The sequence below is a fragment of the Tachysurus fulvidraco genome, chromosome 7, assembly GCF_022655615.1.
Source record: "Tachysurus fulvidraco isolate hzauxx_2018 chromosome 7, HZAU_PFXX_2.0, whole genome shotgun sequence".
Classification (NCBI taxonomy): domain Eukaryota; kingdom Metazoa; phylum Chordata; class Actinopteri; order Siluriformes; family Bagridae; genus Tachysurus; species Tachysurus fulvidraco.
This window is the reverse complement of record NC_062524.1, coordinates 29,670,950-29,689,750: the sequence shown is the minus strand read 5'-3', so window position 1 is coordinate 29,689,750 and position 18,801 is coordinate 29,670,950. Positions and strand designations below refer to the sequence as shown.

General features: G+C 43.9%; 1 protein-coding gene and 2 long non-coding RNA genes across 6 annotated transcripts in view; 2 read left to right on the top strand and 1 right to left on the bottom strand.

Annotated features, from left to right (window-relative positions):
• The window catches only part of LOC125145123 (CD48 antigen-like), an 82,847-nt gene that overhangs the window by 36,604 nt on the left and 27,442 nt on the right, over nt 1–18,801 (top strand). The window lies entirely within an intron of this gene.
• On the bottom strand, nt 13,781–15,004 carry LOC125145143. Its single transcript, XR_007143457.1, has 3 exons — nt 14,915–15,004; nt 14,668–14,760; nt 13,781–14,595 (listed from the first exon to the last, which is right to left on the bottom strand). It is a non-coding gene; the product is annotated as an uncharacterized LOC125145143 (long non-coding RNA).
• Nucleotides 15,135–18,434, top strand: LOC125145149. Its single transcript, XR_007143473.1, has 3 exons — nt 15,135–15,275; nt 15,355–16,152; nt 18,182–18,434. It is a non-coding gene; the product is annotated as an uncharacterized LOC125145149 (long non-coding RNA).

Below are 18,801 nucleotides of genomic sequence, written 5' to 3'. Positions count from 1 at the left end.
CAAAGACCAACACTATAAAATCAACAATGGTATAGAATATAACACAATTCAAATCACACTAATCTAGAACAAAGTGAGTTAAGCAGATAGTGTACAAAAGACTCACACTACAGTTTTTTCTATACTTTCCATAAAGGTAAAAAAAGGATATATGCAGTGTTCTCTTCATTTTAGATGTCAAATGGGTTTTGTGGCTCCCTGTGGTTTTTTTTCTGTGGTAAATGGGTCCAAATGGCTCTTTGAGTGTTTAAGGTTGCCGACCCCTGACCTAATAGTTTAATATTCAAATGAGCTTCCGTGTAGCAGCAGCTTCCGTGTAGCAGCAGCAGCAGATTTGGAGCTCTCGCATCCTCCAAGCTTGTAGCTGTCCTTGAATTTGGTTTTGTGTTATGCCATACGGAACCGGGGGCCACTGAACCTGCATTAACGATGACAGTGGGGGCTCGCCGATAGCCTTAGCCACCAGGTAGGCACGTATGGTTGTGTTGCGGTTAGATTGTAGCGTCATATAAATGCAGTGTTTGAATTATTTGCCGCGTTGCATTTGTTTGCTTGGCTGAGTATCTTCATTCAATCTCAATTTATCCTGAGTTATCCTGAGTTGCTATTTATCCCGGCAATAGAATCTTAATAGTAGAGTTAACTCTTGCATATACTTTAATTACTTACCTTTGATCTCTTTATTTATTTGCTCTCCAGCGCCCGCTGCTAGCTGGTTAGCATCATGCATAACCGGCCTGTTAGCCCGGCTACTGCAAGTACACCCTTTCACACCAATTATCTCTGTTGTTCTTGCTCTATAACATCATGTCAGTTACGTCTCTGCCTTCGAGTGCAGGTGAAGACACCTTCGAGCTACAATCGGTGGAACTGGAGCTGGAGGCCGTGGAGAAGCAGATCTGTGACCTACAGGTGAAGCAAGCCAAGCTGCGGGAGCGGAAAGCCGCGCTGGAAGCTCCCCGGCCAGTCGCTTACCTGTCTCATTTAAACTCCCAGCATGTAATTACTACTCCCTCCACCTCTACTCCGTGTGTTTCTCTATCCAGGACCAACGCACCCAAGAAATAGCCTGGCCAGGCGCTGTTCACTCCGATGCCGGGGCACCGCGGATCCTGGGTGCAGCAGTAAAGGACGGGCGCTGGGTCCCTGGGCCCCAATCAAGGACCTCTCCCCCTCCACCACCACTTTTCTTTGAGATCCCCACTCGGAACTGCTTCGCCCCCCTTCGCAAGACGGACCGCGACACCATGATCATCGGAGACTCCATCATCCGCCACGTCCGTGCTACTGTGTCAAAAGGTAAGGCTCGGACTCACTGCTTACCTGGTGCTCGTGTTCTTGATGTCACTGCACAGGTACCTAAGGTCGTGACATCAACACCCTGGTGGAGACGGTTCGCACCACATAGCGCCCACGGCGAGGATCATTGTGTCCGGACCGCTTCCAACATACCAGCGAGGAATTGAAAGGTTCAGTAGACTTTTTGCTTTAAATGAATGGCTTCAGTCATGGTGTCAGACTCAGAATCTACTCTTTATTGATAACTGGAATGTTGTCTGGGAGCGTCCTAGGCTCTTCCGTGCTGACGGCCTGCACCCCAGCAGAGTTGGACCGGATATCCTCTCAGACCACATCTCCATGGCGCTGCACCTCAACACATTGACACAAATGCACACATAGTTCACCCTATAGAAACTGTGTCTGTTCCCCGAGCAGTGAGATCAAAAATTAAATACGTGAGAAGTTCTCGAAATAATCTTGGAAATAGACCAGAAAAATGCCATAGAAACAAACAAAAACAGTTCCTAAAGTTTGGGCTTCTGAACATTAGATCGCTTACACCCAAAGCACTGGTCGTGGAGGTGGTGTTGTCACTATCTTTACTGATTACCTTACTGTTACCCAGAGAACACAATATAGATTTAATTCGTTTGAAGTGCTTGTCCTTAATGTTACACTACCACACATGCACACGAAGAGATCCCTGATGTCTCTTGCTCTAGCGACCGTGTACAGACCCCCAGGGCCCTACACCGATTTTCTTAGAGAATTTACAGATTTTCTTTCAGACTTATTGGTTAACTTTGATAAAGCACTAATTGTAGGAGACTTTATCATTCACGTTGACGACACAAACGACGCTTTAGGACTCACATTTTTGGACTTATTAAACACACTTGGGATTAAACAAAACATCACTAAAGCAACTCATCGTCGTAATCACACACTAGATTTAACAATATCACACAGAATAGATGTCACTGATATAGATATCATACCTCAAAGTGATGACATCACAGACCATTATCTCATAATGTACACACTACCTATAGAACAGACTAACTGTGTCTCACCACGTTACTGACTCGGTAGAACTATTATTCCAAAAACCAAAGTCAGATTCACAAATAACCTGCCTGAACTGTCAGTATGTCCAGCTATAGACAGGCTCTAAAAGCTGCTAGGGCTGAGCACCTGAGCAAACTCATAGATAATAACCAGAACAACCCCAGGTTTTTATTTAGCACAGTGGCTAGATTAACAAAAAAACAGAAATCTGAACACACTATTCCATCACAGTTCAGTAGTGAGGACTTTATGAAATTCTTCACTGATAAAATCGAAAGTATCAGGAATAAAATAGGTGACGCTCAACATATGAGAGCAACTAGTGACCCAGTCTCACTTAAGGCTCTAGACACACAACTACAGTGCTTTACAAGTACAGGACAGGAAAAGTTAAATAAACTTGTTACCACATCTAAATCAACAACTTGCTCACTAGACCCCATTCCAACTAAATTACTGAAAGACGTGTTACATAAAGCTGGTGAGCCTCTTCTTAATATTAATAACTCCTCGCTATCTTTAGGTTACGTCCCTAAATCTTTCAGGTTGGCAGTCATTAGGCCACTCATTAAGAAACCTAATTTAGATCCAAATGTACTATCAAATTACAGACCTATTTCACATCTTCTGTTTATGTCTAAAATACTAGAAAAGGTTGTTTTTGTTCAACTGAGCTCCTTCTTACAGGAGAACAACATCTTTGAAGAGTTTCAGTCAGGTTTCAGGCCCCACCACAGCACAGAAACAGCACTTGTTAAAGTTACAAATGACTTGTTCTGAGCTTTGGACCAAGACTGTCACTATTAGTTCTACTTGTCCTTAGTGCTGCATTTGACACTGTAGATCACAACATTCTCCTAGATCGCTTACAAAATTACACAGGTATTCATGGACAGGCTTTAAGTTGGTTTAGATCCTACCTGTCTGATCGATACCATTTTGTAGAATTAAATGGTGAATCCTCCAGTTTATTACCAATTAATCATGGGGTCCCTCAAGGATCAGTTCTAGGACCTCTGCTTTTCTCGATATACATGCTTCCATTAGGGAACGTTATTAGAAGACATGGGATTAGTTTCCACTGCTATGCTGACGATACACAGTTATATATCTCATCAAAACCAGATGAAATAGCCACAGTGTCCAAATTAACTCAATGCCTTAGAGAGATAAAAGACTGGATGAACTGTAATTTTCTGTTGTTAAACTCTGATAAGACAGAAATACTACTCATAGGCCCAAAAATCAGTACACAGAAACTCTCACAATTTAACTTCCATTTAGAGGGATGTACTGTTTCTACAGTAGTAGCTCAACAGTGAAAGACCTGGGTGTTATATTAGACAGCAACCTGTATTTTAAAAATCATATCGCCCATACTACAAAAACAGCCTTCTTCCACCTTAGAAACATTGCCAAGCTGAGAAACATCCTGTCTGTATCTGATGCTGAGAAGCTAGTTCATGCATTCATGACCTCTAGACTGGACTATTGTAATGCATTACTAGGTGGTTGTCCTGCATCTCTAATAAATAGGCTACAGTTAGTCCAAAATGCAGCTGCCAGAGTTCTCACTAGGACAAGAAAGTATAGAATTGTATAAAAGTTTAGAATTGATTACAAACTGCTGCTACTTACAGTACATACAAGGCTCTTACTGGTTTAGCTCCCATGTATCTAACTAGTCTTCCAACACGTTACAATCCTTCACGCTCTCTGTGATCACAAAACTCAGGACTTCTGGTAGTTCCCAGAATATCTAAGTCTACTAAAGGTGATAGAGCATTTTCTTATTTAGCTCCCAAACTTTGGAATAGTCTTCCTGATAGTGTTCGGGGCTCAGACACACTTTCCCAGTTTAAATGTAGATTAAAATGCACACTCTTCGCTCTCGGAGAGCGCTCTTCAAGAAGAGCTCTCTCCTTCGCGGCTCTGGTCCCGCTCTTGCCGAGGCAAAGCAGCACCGGCGCTTGTGGGGCTCGCATGCCGATATAGCAGCGGGATTGGAGGCGGATGAGTCCTCTCCAGCCTCGTCTGCTGAATCGAGCTCCTGCTCCCTCGGAGAAGCAGTCCCGATGGCTGCTTCTTCTCCCGGCTCGAGCAGCGCGGCATTACATGTCTCTCCCTCCGAGGAAGGAGAGCTGATGGATGCTAGCAAGCCCATGGACTCCTCACAGCCTGTGCTGTACGAGGAGCTCCTCGAGGTCGTGACACGAGCCATAGCCAAGCTGGATTTAGATTGGCTGGTGGAGCAGCAGAAGCAGCCTGCTCATCTTCTTACCAAGCTAATCTATACCTAACAAGGTCCCGCCGGAATGGTCTGCAGGAAGCTGTTTTAGGAAAACAACTGCAATCTCTAGTAACAAAACTACCAGCCATGAGAATCGAGTCCCATCTGGCGTGCCATTAAATATGTCGTAACTCAGAGCCGGTCTCCAAGTCGACACATCACAGGGTGATCTCCACACTTTTTGGTTACTAAAGACTGTTTTAGTTAGACTTAACTGTTAACTCTATAATTACTACAAAAATACTGAGAAAACTCCTCAGACCTGGATGAGAATGACTTCTTTATTGTGGTCAATCAGCCAACAAATTATAAGAGAAATTGCCAAATTAAAAGTAACAAAGTTGCCAAATTAAAAGTAACAAAGTTGCCAAATTAAAAGTAACAAATGAAAACCCCCAAAAAGAGCATGTCATGCAAAATCAATCAAGAAAAACAAGAACGCTCGCGACGTCCTTGCAAAAATAAAAACACCAACCTTGACCCACGGACACGTGCCCACACGCGCGTCCCCACGCACACACACACCTTCGCCCCCGAAGAGACTGGAGCCTCAAATATCTTCTCAATATATACCCTGGCGCTCCTAGGAGCCCAGGTGCCATATCACCTTATTTACCGGAATCACCTCCTATGTTTTCTAAACACACTGACCTAATTTCCCCTTATTTCCCATTACCTTTCAGCCATTTATGGATTTTCCTCCCCTTATTCTTTCACCCATATGCCCATTTATGGATTTTCCTCCCCTTATTTTTCATGACCTCAGACTAAACACCTGGGCCTTCTTCAGTCTGCACAACAAGTTTATGAGCACCTCATGCCCATTTATGGATTTTCCTCCCCTTAGTTCTCAGGGCCTAGGTCTGTGAACCAATGTCTTTTTCATTCTACATAACAAGTTATCGCTATGAGCTAAGGTCTGGGAACCATGGTCTTTTCCATTCTACATAACAAGTTTGCAGTTGTTATTACAAATGTGCTCAGACTGACTAGGCCTGACAGCCCCGAATCTGGTTACTTTTACTAAGTTTATGATTACAATAAACATTTTTGGCCTACGACATCACCTACATATGTCTTATGACAGCAATTGTAATATTTTGCCTAAGGCCTAATACTTTACTTTGGTTATAGTATTGTAAGGAATAATATTTTAATTATTTCTACTAAGATTTTTTACAACAGAAGCATAGAAAGACAGGTTCTTACGAACATCTCTTCATCCCTTTTGTCCCTGGGACAATACACAATTTTTGTTTTACTAATCATTAATCTGTAACAAAATCTAAAATCTAAATGATATATACCAGTATTGTTAATCAACTACTTAATCCACAACATTGTTAAACAATTGCTTAATCAGTATCAATTAATCAGCTAGATTATATTCACGTATGCCTTAAGCCAGGGGTCGGCAACCTTAAACACTCAAAGAGCCATTAGGACCCGTTTCCCACAGAAAAAAAACACAGGGAGCCACAAAACCCATTTGACATCTAAAATGAAGAGAACACTGCATATATCATTTTTTACCTTTATAGAAAGTATAGAAAAAACTGTAGTGTGTTGCATTTATGAAATCAATGAACTGCTACCGAGTAAACGGAATTTTATTTCTGCAGGCAAACAAAAATATTTTGAACAGTTTGAACTAACCTTAAGAAAAAAGTCACTGGGCTGAAGGTTACTTTCAAATAAAATGTTCAATGTCTAATTGAGTCCTCTTTGTATTCATGACCAGGGCTCTCAAGTTTTGAAGACAGGCAAGCGTGACATCTCCAACCTCCCCCACAACCCCAAAGTTTTTTATTGGTTGTTGCGTTAAATCTTACCCAGATAGTACTATTTTCTGATTGGCTATTGTGTAGCCTCTTTTTTTGATTGGCTGATAAGTGTCAGGCTCGACTAAGAACTGAGACGCGCTTGGTTCCTGCCCGGTTCCATAGAGACGGCGGTGCGGACTGAAACATTTTGGGCGCTGCGGCTTATTAAATATATGATAAATAGTCAAAGATTTTCTGCGTGAGAAATACGATGTGTGGCGGGAGAGCGGGAGAAAAGACCCAAATGCGTGACTGTCACTCTCAATGCGTGACACCTGACAGCCCTGCATGACATCAAAATTTTAACTTGCCGGCTGCAGCAAACCAAAAATGCGTCTGCTTCTGTGTGTCGGATTTCGCAAGTCGGCAGTTATGACGCATATTTTGAGCAACAAAAAAATTAAACATGGTTTATTTTAATGTTACAAGAGCATCATGATCTTAGAATTTAGAATTATTTTTTTTTTAAAAACTAACTAAAATAAAATACATTTAAATTAAATATTTATTTTCCAAATCTACAGGGAGCTGCATCAGAGGGATGAAAGAGCCACTTGCGGCTCCGGAGCCGCGGTTTGCCGACCCCTGCCTTAAGCTAAGCTTAATCATGTACAATCTTACATCAGCATATCATTTCCCCTGTAGGGTTCTCATGAATGCTTCATAATGCTACATGATCTTCAGTGGACAATATGAGGGGACAGGACCTGTACATAAAAATGCAGTTAAAGGCAAAGAATTAATCTTGTAACTTCTTTACAAGTCACAGTCTCTACTGTCTGTATTATTTCAGCTGAAATAAAAAAAAAGAATGGGGCCAGTAAATTACACAGTCTGTTGCGGAAACCCACCTAAAAACGAAATTGTAAATGTGGTTAACCTAAAACGTTGGTATGGACGCTCTCCTTCGGCGCCGATGGCTGGGGGGGGGGGGGGGTCTATGTAGCAGAGCCACATAAGGTGACAATGGCTTAATGCCGAAATGTTGTATAGAGTAAGCATTACCTGATTGTGTACACCGGTAATATATTCTGTTGCATTTGTGTTGCCCTGTTTACCGCTCTTATGAGACCCGCCGATGACGTCACGCGACATCGCTTCACTTCCGGGTTCCCCCCCCCCATATAAGGAAGCGGGCCGACGGCGTTCGAGGTGGCGAGGTTAATGGCGATTGGTGCACCAGCTGATACTGTAAGGAGGGTTCGCGGTTTTGGTGTGGATTATTCGGGGGTTGTTTAGCGCGGAGAGACTCATTGTGGAATATTCCTCCCTTTATCGGATTATTCACCGGTGAGGACGCTAGTACACCCATCCTCAAGCCGGACTTCCTATCACGTCACTACATCCGGTGAGATTGCGCCATATAAGGACATTTATACTCACCGAGGCCTTAAAGGACACTACACACCTACGCGCACACGCACACGCACACACCTCATTGCTTTGGTTTTTTGTGTGTATATATTTGTTTTTGTATATATTGGTAAATATAAATTTTGTATAATACACTTGGGTTGGTTTATATTGGTGTGTCTGTCTGTTTTCTGGTATAACAACTGTATTAGGGAGTGGTGCCCCATATAATCGTGTACGGTTTAGGTGTGACTTACACGTGAACCGTTACATAGTGGTGGCCCGTACGGGGGCCGCTCCATTTATTTAGCATTTTTTTGTAATATTTTGTTTATTATTACTATTATTGCTATTATTTTTTGTATTGTTATTTTTTTACTATGGATTCAGAACAGACCACACCACTCACTGTTATAGATTCTGACGTGGTTAGTGGTAACAACACTCCTGTTAATGAACAAAACACTGCTAATGCCATTCCTGATGCAGATTTTACTGCAGGCCCATTTGTAACTAGACGTAATCCAACAGCTGAAATAACATCTATGCTTAGCTCTTTGTATATTTCTGATGGTGATGAGTCTGAGGATAATAATGAGGAAAGCTGTGTGATGAATGTTGAGTTGATACAAACAATGCAAACTGATATTGCGCAGCTTAAGGCGGATTTATTGGCCCTTAGCTCACAGGTACACTCGTTGAATCACGATTTCAAGCAGTCTGTTGAGAGTACCCTAAATCGGGAAACCAGTTTCAGGGAGGCAGTGGACGCTGGCTTAGCAGAGTTGCAGGAGGGTTTCCAGATGTCCCTGGAGAAGCTGGAAAGAGCGGTGACAGACTGTTTTCTAAGGAGGGATGCAAAATGGGAAAGTCAGATGAAGAAATTGCGACTGACAAGCACTCCCACCCTCGCCAGACTACAGGCCTACACTCCAGCTAGTTCTCCCGTTACACCCATCCACCTTCCCAAGACACCGGTTCCAGCTACCAGAGCTAAAGTGCCTCCACCCAAGCCTACCAATACCACCTATAGCATTGCGACTCCTACTGCCAGGCAACCCTCTAGTGAGCTTACCCCTCCGGCAGCAGCCAATATATCGTCCTTTTGTGCTCGTCCTCCCATCCGCCTGGAGTTTCCCACATTTGGTGATGCCTGTGAAACGGCAGATGTACTAAACTTCATCGAGCAATGTGAAAACTACTTGGACATCAGACCACTCCCCAGTGTGGAACTAATTGGTACTCTGAGCACTGTATTGAGAGGATCGGCTTTGAGCTGGTGGAAGGCTGAAAAAACAAAGGTCACGGACTGGCAGTCTTTCAAAGAGGCTTTTATGGCGGCGTTCCTACCAGATGACTACCTCACGGAGGTGGAAGACAAACTCCGATCACTGGTACAGCAACCTCGACAACGCCTGAGAGACTTCGCCTATGACTACAGAGCCCTCTGCCTCAAGTGGAAGCCCGACATCACAGAGGACGAATTAGTGAGTCGTATCCTCAACAACATCAACCCGAGAGTTGCAGGCTGCCTGAGGGGAACGATAACCACCGTGGAACAACTGGTGAAGGTTGGGTCCATGGTGGAGAAGGATTGCCTTGGGGCAAAAGACTACTGGCAGAAGGTGGGGCAGAACGGGAAGGAAAGGAGCAGCAAGAGGCCGACTGATCGCTCTTCCCCCAAAAACCTGGCAGGGGTCTCCATCGCTCAACCCCAGGTGCTGTCATCACTTCTGCTGGTACCAGTAACGGTGAAAGGGAAAGAGGTGAGCGCTGTACTGGACACAGGGAGCACTTATACTCTAATGCAAGAGAACCTCTGGCTACAACTAACCGGAGAGACCCCCACAAGCACCTCACGGTCCACACAGAGATTCATCATGGCGGATGGAAAGATACACCAAGCGGTGGAGAAAAGGACGGTCAGCTATAAATGGCATGAAAAGGAGTGTGGAGTGGACACTTACATAATGAAGGATGCCCACCTGGCCTTCCCACTTATAGCGGGGTTGGACTTTCTAACGGCTACCGGAGCCATCCTAGAGGTGGGACGATGCCGGTATGCTCTCGACACAGAAAAGGGTTACATATACCACCCCTTCCTTCCATCCCATGGCCTTCCCGGGCTGAACACCATGACCGCCCCTACGCCGTCTGATCCAACAGCTGTACTGAGTCTGTACTACGCCTTACCTCCCACGTTGCTCCACCCAGCATTAGCTCCCCTGCATCCTGTTATTAACCCTACCTGGGACACTGGAAATCAGGAGGAGCTGCAAAGGTTGATGTCCAACTGGCCTCACACCACCTCCGGTAACCTGGGAAAAACCGCAGTGGTTCGACACAACATTCACATGACCGACAACATCCCCATTAAGTCCAGAGCATACAGAGTCTCTCCTTTCAAGAAACAGATCATTGAAGACCAAGTCGACCAGATGCTCAAAGACCACATTATTGAGCCTTCTTTCTCTCCATGGTCATCCCCAGTAGTCCTCGTGCCTAAACCTGATGGTTCCCACAGGTTCTGTGTGGACTATCGCCGGCTAAACAGCAAGACCATTCCTGATGCCTATCCAATGCCGCTCATCCACGACATCTTGGAATCCATGGAAGGCGCCTCCTGGTTCAGCACTTTGGATTTGCAATCGGGTTACTGGCAAGTGGAAATGGAGAAGGAGAGCAAAGAAAAAAACTGCTTTTATCACCACCAAGGGGCTGTACCAATTCCGCTCCATGCCATTTGGGCTTAAGAACGCGGCTGCCACATTCCAGAGGCTCATGGAGAAGGTCCTGGCTGATCTAAGGGGGAAGATCTGCTTCGTATACATTGATGACATCATAGTATACTCGCCATCCTTGAAACACCATTCTCAACATCTAAATGCCATATTACAAAGACTGAGTCAAGCTAACCTTACATTGAATATGAAGAAATGTCATTTCTTCAAACGACAGCTGAAATTTCTGGGCCATATCGTCTCTGAGAGGGGAGTGGAGGTCGACCCAGAAAAAACGCTGGCCGTTGCACACTATCCCTCCCCTGCTGACCTCAAGGCACTGCAACGTTTTCTGGGTTTGGCTGGCTGGTACCATAAATTCATCCCTCACTTTGCAGATATCACTGCTCCATTGAATCGACTAAAAAAGAAAGGAGTGAAGTGGGAATGGACCCCTGAATGCCAGAAAGCTATGGATGACTTGAAACAGGCCTTACAAAACCCACCCGTTCTGGTGCAGCCTGACCTCAACCTACCATTCCAAGTCCATACAGATGCCAGCGACGTTGGCCTGGGAGCGATACTTAGCCAGAGTTCCGCGGAAGGAGAGAAGGTGGTGGCCTATGCCTCGAGGACCCTAAGAGGAGCAGAGTTGAATTACTCCACCTCAGAAAAAGAGTGTTTAGCCGTGGTCTGGGCTGTGGAAAAATGGAGACATTACCTGGAAGGAAGGCAGTGTGACATTTTTACAGATCATGCAGCTCTGGCTTGGGCCTTCAACTGCCCCAAGACCTCCTCACGTCTGACCCGCTGGACGCTCCGCCTACAACAGTTCTGCTTCCAGGTACACCACAGGAAAGGCTGTCTTAACCTAGGGCCTGATGCATTGTCCAGAGCTTACCTACCTGGAAAGGCTAAAGAGGTACCCTGTCTAGTCATGTCACCTCTCAGATATACCTCCGACATCCCTCACACCCTAGACGAAATAGCTACTGCACAAGGCAGCGACAGTAACATCCCCCATCTACAAGCAGATAGCAAAGACAGAAAGGTCCAGGGTAAGCAAATCTCCTTTGAGGTCCACCAGGGGGTGTTATACCGCCGGATTCCTTTGAAGAACCAGGGGGAGAAGTTCCAGTTGGTGGTCCCTCAATCATTAGTACCTGGTTTCCTGCACTACTTCCATGACAACCCTTTAGGAGGACACCTGGGTAGGCTGAAAACTCTGCTAAGGCTGTTGGATGTAGCTTGGTGGCCTTCTGTCCGGAAAGACGTCTGGCAGTACGTCAAGGGCTGTGAGGTGTGTCAGAAATACAAGCCAGAAAACTCAAAACCCAGCGGCTTTCTGCAAAGCACCCAGGTCCAAGAACCAGGCCACATGCTGGGGATGGATTTAATGGGGCCCTTCCCAGTGAGCAAGAAGCAGAATACTTACCTCCTGGTAATAGTGGACTATTTCACTAAGTGGGTAGAGATGTTTCCCCTTAGAGATGGTAAAACTCAGAAATTAATCAAAATTCTCAGGGAAGACATATTTACCCGTTGGGGGGTTCCCAAATATCTGGTATCGGACCGAGGGCCTCAATTCACCTCCTGTGTCCTCTCTGAACTCTGTAAGGCCTGGGGAAGCATCCAGAAACTCACCACCAGCTATCACCCACAAACTAATCTAACTGAGAGGATAAACCGGACATTAAAAACAATGATTGCCTCCTATGTGGGAATATACCACCAAAACTGGGACCAGTGGTTACCTGAGTTCCGCTTTGCCCTTAACACGGCCCATCAAGAGACCACCGGCAAAACACCAGCAGAGCTCATGATTGGCCGGCAGTTACAAGGTCCGCTGGAACGGCTTATCCATAAACCACCTTCACCCGACCAAGCCGCATACAACATGATTGAAAGGCAAACCATCATGGCAGAGGAGGTAAAGCGTAGAGTGGCAGCACAACAATCTAGACACGCTAGATATTATAATGCTCGACGGAAGGATGCGCAGTTCCAGCCGGGCGATCTAGTCTGGATTAAAACGCACCCACTCTCTTCGGCCTCAAATAAATTCTCTGCTAAGCTAGCGCCCAAGTGGGAGGGACCAGCTGAAATTAAAAAAAGAATGGGGCCAGTAAATTACACAGTCTGTTGCGGAAACCCACCTAAAAACGAAATTGTAAATGTGGTTAACCTAAAACGTTGGTATGGACGCTCTCCTTCGGCGCCGATGGCTGGGGGGGGGGGGGGGGTCTATGTAGCAGAGCCACATAAGGTGACAATGGCTTAATGCCGAAATGTTGTATAGAGTAAGCATTACCTGATTGTGTACACCGGTAATATATTCTGTTGCATTTGTGTTGCCCTGTTTACCGCTCTTATGAGACCCGCCGATGACGTCACGCGACATCGCTTCACTTCCGGGTTCCCCCCCCCCATATAAGGAAGCGGGCCGACGGCGTTCGAGGTGGCGAGGTTAATGGCGATTGGTGCACCAGCTGATACTGTAAGGAGGGTTCGCGGTTTTGGTGTGGATTATTCGGGGGTTGTTTAGCGCGGAGAGACTCATTGTGGAATATTCCTCCCTTTATCGGATTATTCACCGGTGAGGACGCTAGTACACCCATCCACAAGCCGGACTTCCTATCACGTCACTACATCCGGTGAGATTGCGCCATATAAGGACATTTATACTCACCGAGGCCTTAAAGGACACTACACACCTACGCGCACACGCACACGCACACACCTCATTGCTTTGGTTTTTTGTGTGTATATATTTGTTTTTGTATATATTGGTAAATATAAATTTTGTATAATACACTTGGGTTGGTTTATATTGGTGTGTCTGTCTGTTTTCTGGTATAACAACTGTATTAGGGAGTGGTGCCCCATATAATCGTGTACGGTTTAGGTGTGACTTACACGTGAACCGTTACAACCTTTGTCTGTTTCTGGATCAGTCTGGGCAAACTCCGAGAAATAGTCATCGCTGAACGGAGAAATCCATTCAGTGTCGTCGTCAATATCGTCCAGTTTCACAAGTTGTTTGGTCGTTAGATTGGACATTATGATGTAATGTAATGCATTTGTATATGCAAGGGCCAAATAAAAATAAGATTAATACCACCCTCACTGGAATTATCAAGTCAAGTCACTATTGTCACATCACCACAGCATATGTGCCTTGGTGAGTGAAATTCTTGGGAGCGAACTCCAGATATTGCAGAACAATTTACATACATGAAAAAATGTGTAAACAAAGTTCTCTTTATTGACATCTTCATTAAAACATTAAAATAAAGAAACCTTCAGCCAAACGAGCTACAGATCTCTTCCTTGAACGAATTGAGGGACAGGGACTAGAGCTTATTAGTACAGGAAAGCAGATAAAAAGACCACGCTCATAGGTGAATCACTGCACTTCACTGTTTACACACACCCACACACACAGCGAGATGGTCACAGCACACTTGTAAGGAAATACCACCACCAAAAACCAGTCCTTCGCCCCAAGTGCTCAGGCCCTGCCAAGAAAGATATATGGTATCAACCACAGTCACATTAAAGACGGAGTCAACTCAAAAAACAAAAGTAAATAATTAAAAATTCACAACCAATAAATAGTTGCTCCAATCAATCTCTACAAAATACAAATTAAAATGTAAAAGAGGAAAAAGGACAGACTTTGTAACCAAATTATATAAATGGAACCTAAATCCAACAGTTGGATAGAAAGAAAAAAAAAAAAAAAAAAAAATCACAATCCAAATTAACTGTTCAAACCCCAGAAGCAATACGAAATCAAGTGCAACTGAAGAAAGGCAGCAAAACAAAGGATCAAATCAAAATTTCAAATGAAATACTTCAAAAATAATACATTGTAAAACTAAAAACAGACAAAACAATATGAAACAACCACAAAAGGAAAATAACCAAAAGAAACTTAGAAACCGGTTTGGAAGCCGATCTGGAAACAGGATTGAAAGCAGATCTGGACACAGGACAGCACTGCAGTCATACAAACGCAGAGCACACCAACTGGAATAATTACGGCCCGTCACGACACCTATAAACAAAGTGAAACTGTTACTCTGTTAGATATGTTCTCCCATTCTAATGCATGTGCATAAATACCTACCAAATCACAGATATCAGCGTTGTATATGAAGCCAATGGAACCTTTCATGGCAAACGCCAGCACTGTGTCAGGTTCTCACAGCTTCTCCAATATCTATGCCCAATTTATGTGACAATACTAAACAGACATTGCAGCGTGACTGGTAAGGTCAAGACAGAAGTGCTCTTCAAACAAATTGCCGTATCTAAAACACATTAAAACAGTGCACTGCTCATAATCAAACACATGCAATGGCCAAGAAAACAACCATCAGCACATTCTCCTTAACGTCTCAAGCACTCCCATCTAGTTCCGGGAAGTGACGGAAGCACGTTAATGACGCGGCAAGTAACCAAGTGATGCATCCCAGGTAACCATGCATGCTCCTGTTTTTATAGGTCCATAGAGCTGCCAATAAGCTAATGCTGCACCTGCACCGTGACGTAATCAGAGTCACTCCTCCTGCCATATATATATATATGGGGTCCTGTTAGCAATTGCCCGTTGCTCGGCTTGTAGCTGTGTGGGACCGTGAGTCCCGGTGTATTTTCCCCGGTATAAGTATTTTATTCTGTTTTTAGTATGTGATAGTTTGAAACTCAGGATCATTGTGGATTTGCTTTGCCAAGGTATGTTTTATTTTATTTGTTTTGTTTGGGTATGAGTGATGTATGAAAAATTTATTAAAAATTGATTTAATTTATTTAGAATGTGGGTGCTTGATGTTCGGGACCACCGTACAGTTGGTTGGCTGGTTTCGTTTCGTTAAGGTATGTTTAATTTTCATTTAGTTTGTTTATTTGAGTGTGACTGGTAATAATTAAATGGCCTATTTCGTTATAGGTTGTTGGATGATAGTGACTAGTCGCTGTTCTCTTTTGGGTTTTCTTTTTTGTAAAACTGACTGCTCCCTGTTGTGAATGTATGTTAATTCCCTAGCCAGCTGGTGTTTTGTTTCTTTTTGAATTATTAGGTTTGTGTAATTTGGTTTAATGGTTGGCTAGAGGATTTTGTCTTTCTTTTTTTTTCTTTTTTAGGGATTGATAGAGCCCCAACAGGTTTTGTGTGCTTAGTTGTGTGATGTATTGATTTTGAGGGTGCATTATTAATGATTTGTGGTGGGTTTATGGGGTGGAGATTGCTGTGCTCATACAGTTTGCAGTGAAACTACTCTTCCCTGTAGGAAGCTCAATTATCTTTTGTCTGCTGAGTATACCATCTGAAGGAGGCTGCTCTGGTGGGCTGTTTCCGGTCAGGGTGAATGACCCGAATTATTTTAATGCTTTGATAAATAAAGTTTAATGTGCTTTCTATTATCCTATGCTTACTGTGGTGGATTTTCTTTGTATGCACCTAAGTTCCCTGGCGTTCGGGGTGATTATATATAAAATAATATACAGGGTTTCCTGCAGCACTTTGTAGTTCGGGTGAAATGAGAGAAAGACGTGGTCCGTCACTGTCCGGAGGATAACTAGCCAGTTGATAAAATGCGTGTCTGTGAGAACTGTAAGTGGACTAATGTTTTGGGTTTATTTAAGCCTTTTATTGTATTAGTCTATACTTCTTGCAAATTTAAAGTAAGTTAGCTGGTGATTTTGTTGTTTGAGTTCTTCACCTGCTAGCTAGGTTGCATGTGCCTGTTTTTAATAATATAATTTAATAACGTAGTACAGAGTCTGTGGTCTATCTCACAAAGAAGCCCCGTATATACGTATAAATATAGATATTATATATATATATATATATGTATTATGTTAAGGTGCAACAGATTGTACAGATACAGAAATGTCCAGTGGGAACAGATAGATTATTATCAGATAGAACATTATATTAAATGCCGTGTGTATGTATAGTCCAGTGTGTATAAATGCAGTGTGTATGTATAGTCCAGTGATGAGCTGTTGAAGTTAAAGTGCAGTGTGTGGCATACCATATTGTGGAAGTATGCTGTAGGGTGTATTAGTTATGACTGTTAATTAGTCTGATAGCCTGAGGGGGAAAAGCTATCCCTCAGTCGGCTAGTGTGGGATCGGATGCTGTGGAGACGTCTTCCTGAGGGAAGCAGAGAAAGCAGCCTGTGGGACGGGTGGCTGGAGCACTGATGATCCTCCGGGCTTTTCTTATACACCGCCTTGTGTAGATATCCTGGAGGGAGGGAAGCTCACCTCCAACATTGTGCTGGCAATTCGCTCGACCTTCTTCAGAGCTTTACGGTTGCCAGAGGTGTTACCAAACCAGGCAGTGATGCAGCCCGTCAGGATGCTCTCTATAGTGCAGGTGTAAAATGTTCTGAGGATGCTGGGGCTCATTCCAAACTTCCTCAGCTGTCTCAGAAAGAAGAGGCGTTGATGTGCCTTCTTCAGCACTGCCTCGGTGTGTATGGACCAGGTGAGATCCTCACTGGTGTTAACACCCAGAAACTTGAAGCTGCTCACCCGCTCCACAGGTGTCTTGTCGATAGTGCTTGGTTTGTGTTCTCTGCTCTGTCTCCTGAAATCCACCACCAGCTCCTTGGTCTTGTCAATGTTGAGTGAGAGGTGGTTCTCCTGACACCATTTTGTCAGGGTGCTCACCTCTTCTCTGTAGGCCGTCTCATGGTTGTTGGTGATCAGGCCTATCACCGTTGTCGTCAGCGAATTTGATGATGACGTTGGAGCTGTGTGTGGCTGCACAGTCATGTGTGTAAAGGGAGTACAGGAGTGGGCTGAGGACACAGCCCTGAGGAGCACCGGTGTTGAGGATCAGCGGGTATGAAGTGTTGCTGCCCATTCTTACCACCTGATTCCTGCCTGTCAGGAAGTCCAGGATCCAGTTGCACAGAGATCTGTTTAGTCCTAGAGTCTGGAGATTTGCAACAAAGGCACTATGGTGTTAAATGCTGAGCTGTAGTCCACAAACAGCATTCTCACATACAGTAGGTGTTCTTATTTTCCAGGTGGGAGAGAACAGTGTGTAGGGTGAGAGCAATAGCATCGTCTGTGGAACGGTTGCTACGATATGCAAATAGTAGCGAGTCCAGTGAGGCAGGCAGCACAGAGCAGATGTAATGCCCGATTAGTGAAGTTAATATAAGTGGCAAGCCGATAATGTGTGACTTCTAGTTGATTCCGTACCGGAGCCATCCCATACTGTGGAAGAAGGAATCAAAGAATTTATTCAGTTTACCTTTAAGTACATGTTCTGGCGGAGGAAAGTCATCATCAGACACGTCTCTGTGACTTCTACTAAAGGTGGGAGTCTTTTCTGCATTCCCTCCTATTAACAGGCAGATCATAAGGATGCCAATGATCCTTAGGACTCTAGGGTGATAATCAAAATGGCTCCTCATCTTACCAGGAGCTTTTAACTCGTCTATGTTGATCGTCTCTAGAAGTCAGATCTTATGTGTGTATAAGAATCTGGGTGTCATAGTCAGTATATAATACTGTACAGTCATCTGCTGTCATAAGTGTCTGTCACATTTACCTCTTTCACTTTATTAATTTCATTAACATTCGTGTTCACATTTGTGTGTGTGTCGATGTTACTCTTTCAGATGCTGCTGCTTCTTCTCAGAAGTGTGTTTACATCCCCCCGCAAGCACACATGAGCTCGGCCTTACAGACACTCCCTGATATGATCACAGAGAGTGAGCAACACCCGGACTCTGTATTAATAATTCTCGGGGATTTTTAATAAAGTGATTCTCTCACGTGAACTGCCAAAATACAGACAGCATGTTACATGTCAAATCATTTTACGTAATGACGTCATTCACAATGACGTAATGACGCAAATTCCATCATCCCTGCCGGCAGATATTAATACAATCAATTTAACATTCGAAAAGTTCTTTGTAATCATAACTTTAGTTGAATACGTTTCTTAAATTTAAGTTTTGCAACTAAAACACCCAGTACAGGCATTTATGTGCAAACGTGGATGTTTTACGTGTCTTAAAGATATAAAGTTAATAAACTAATCCATCAACTCACAAAAAGCGGCATATAAAAATACAGACTAACCTGCACAATAGTCAATAATAAAATTAACTGACATATATCGATTTTTTTTAATATAAAAATGTTTAATAGCCTATGACTAGTTACTATGCATATCCCAATATGTATAATTTGATTTGAAGGTTCACGCATGCGCAGTATGTCAGACGCGTCC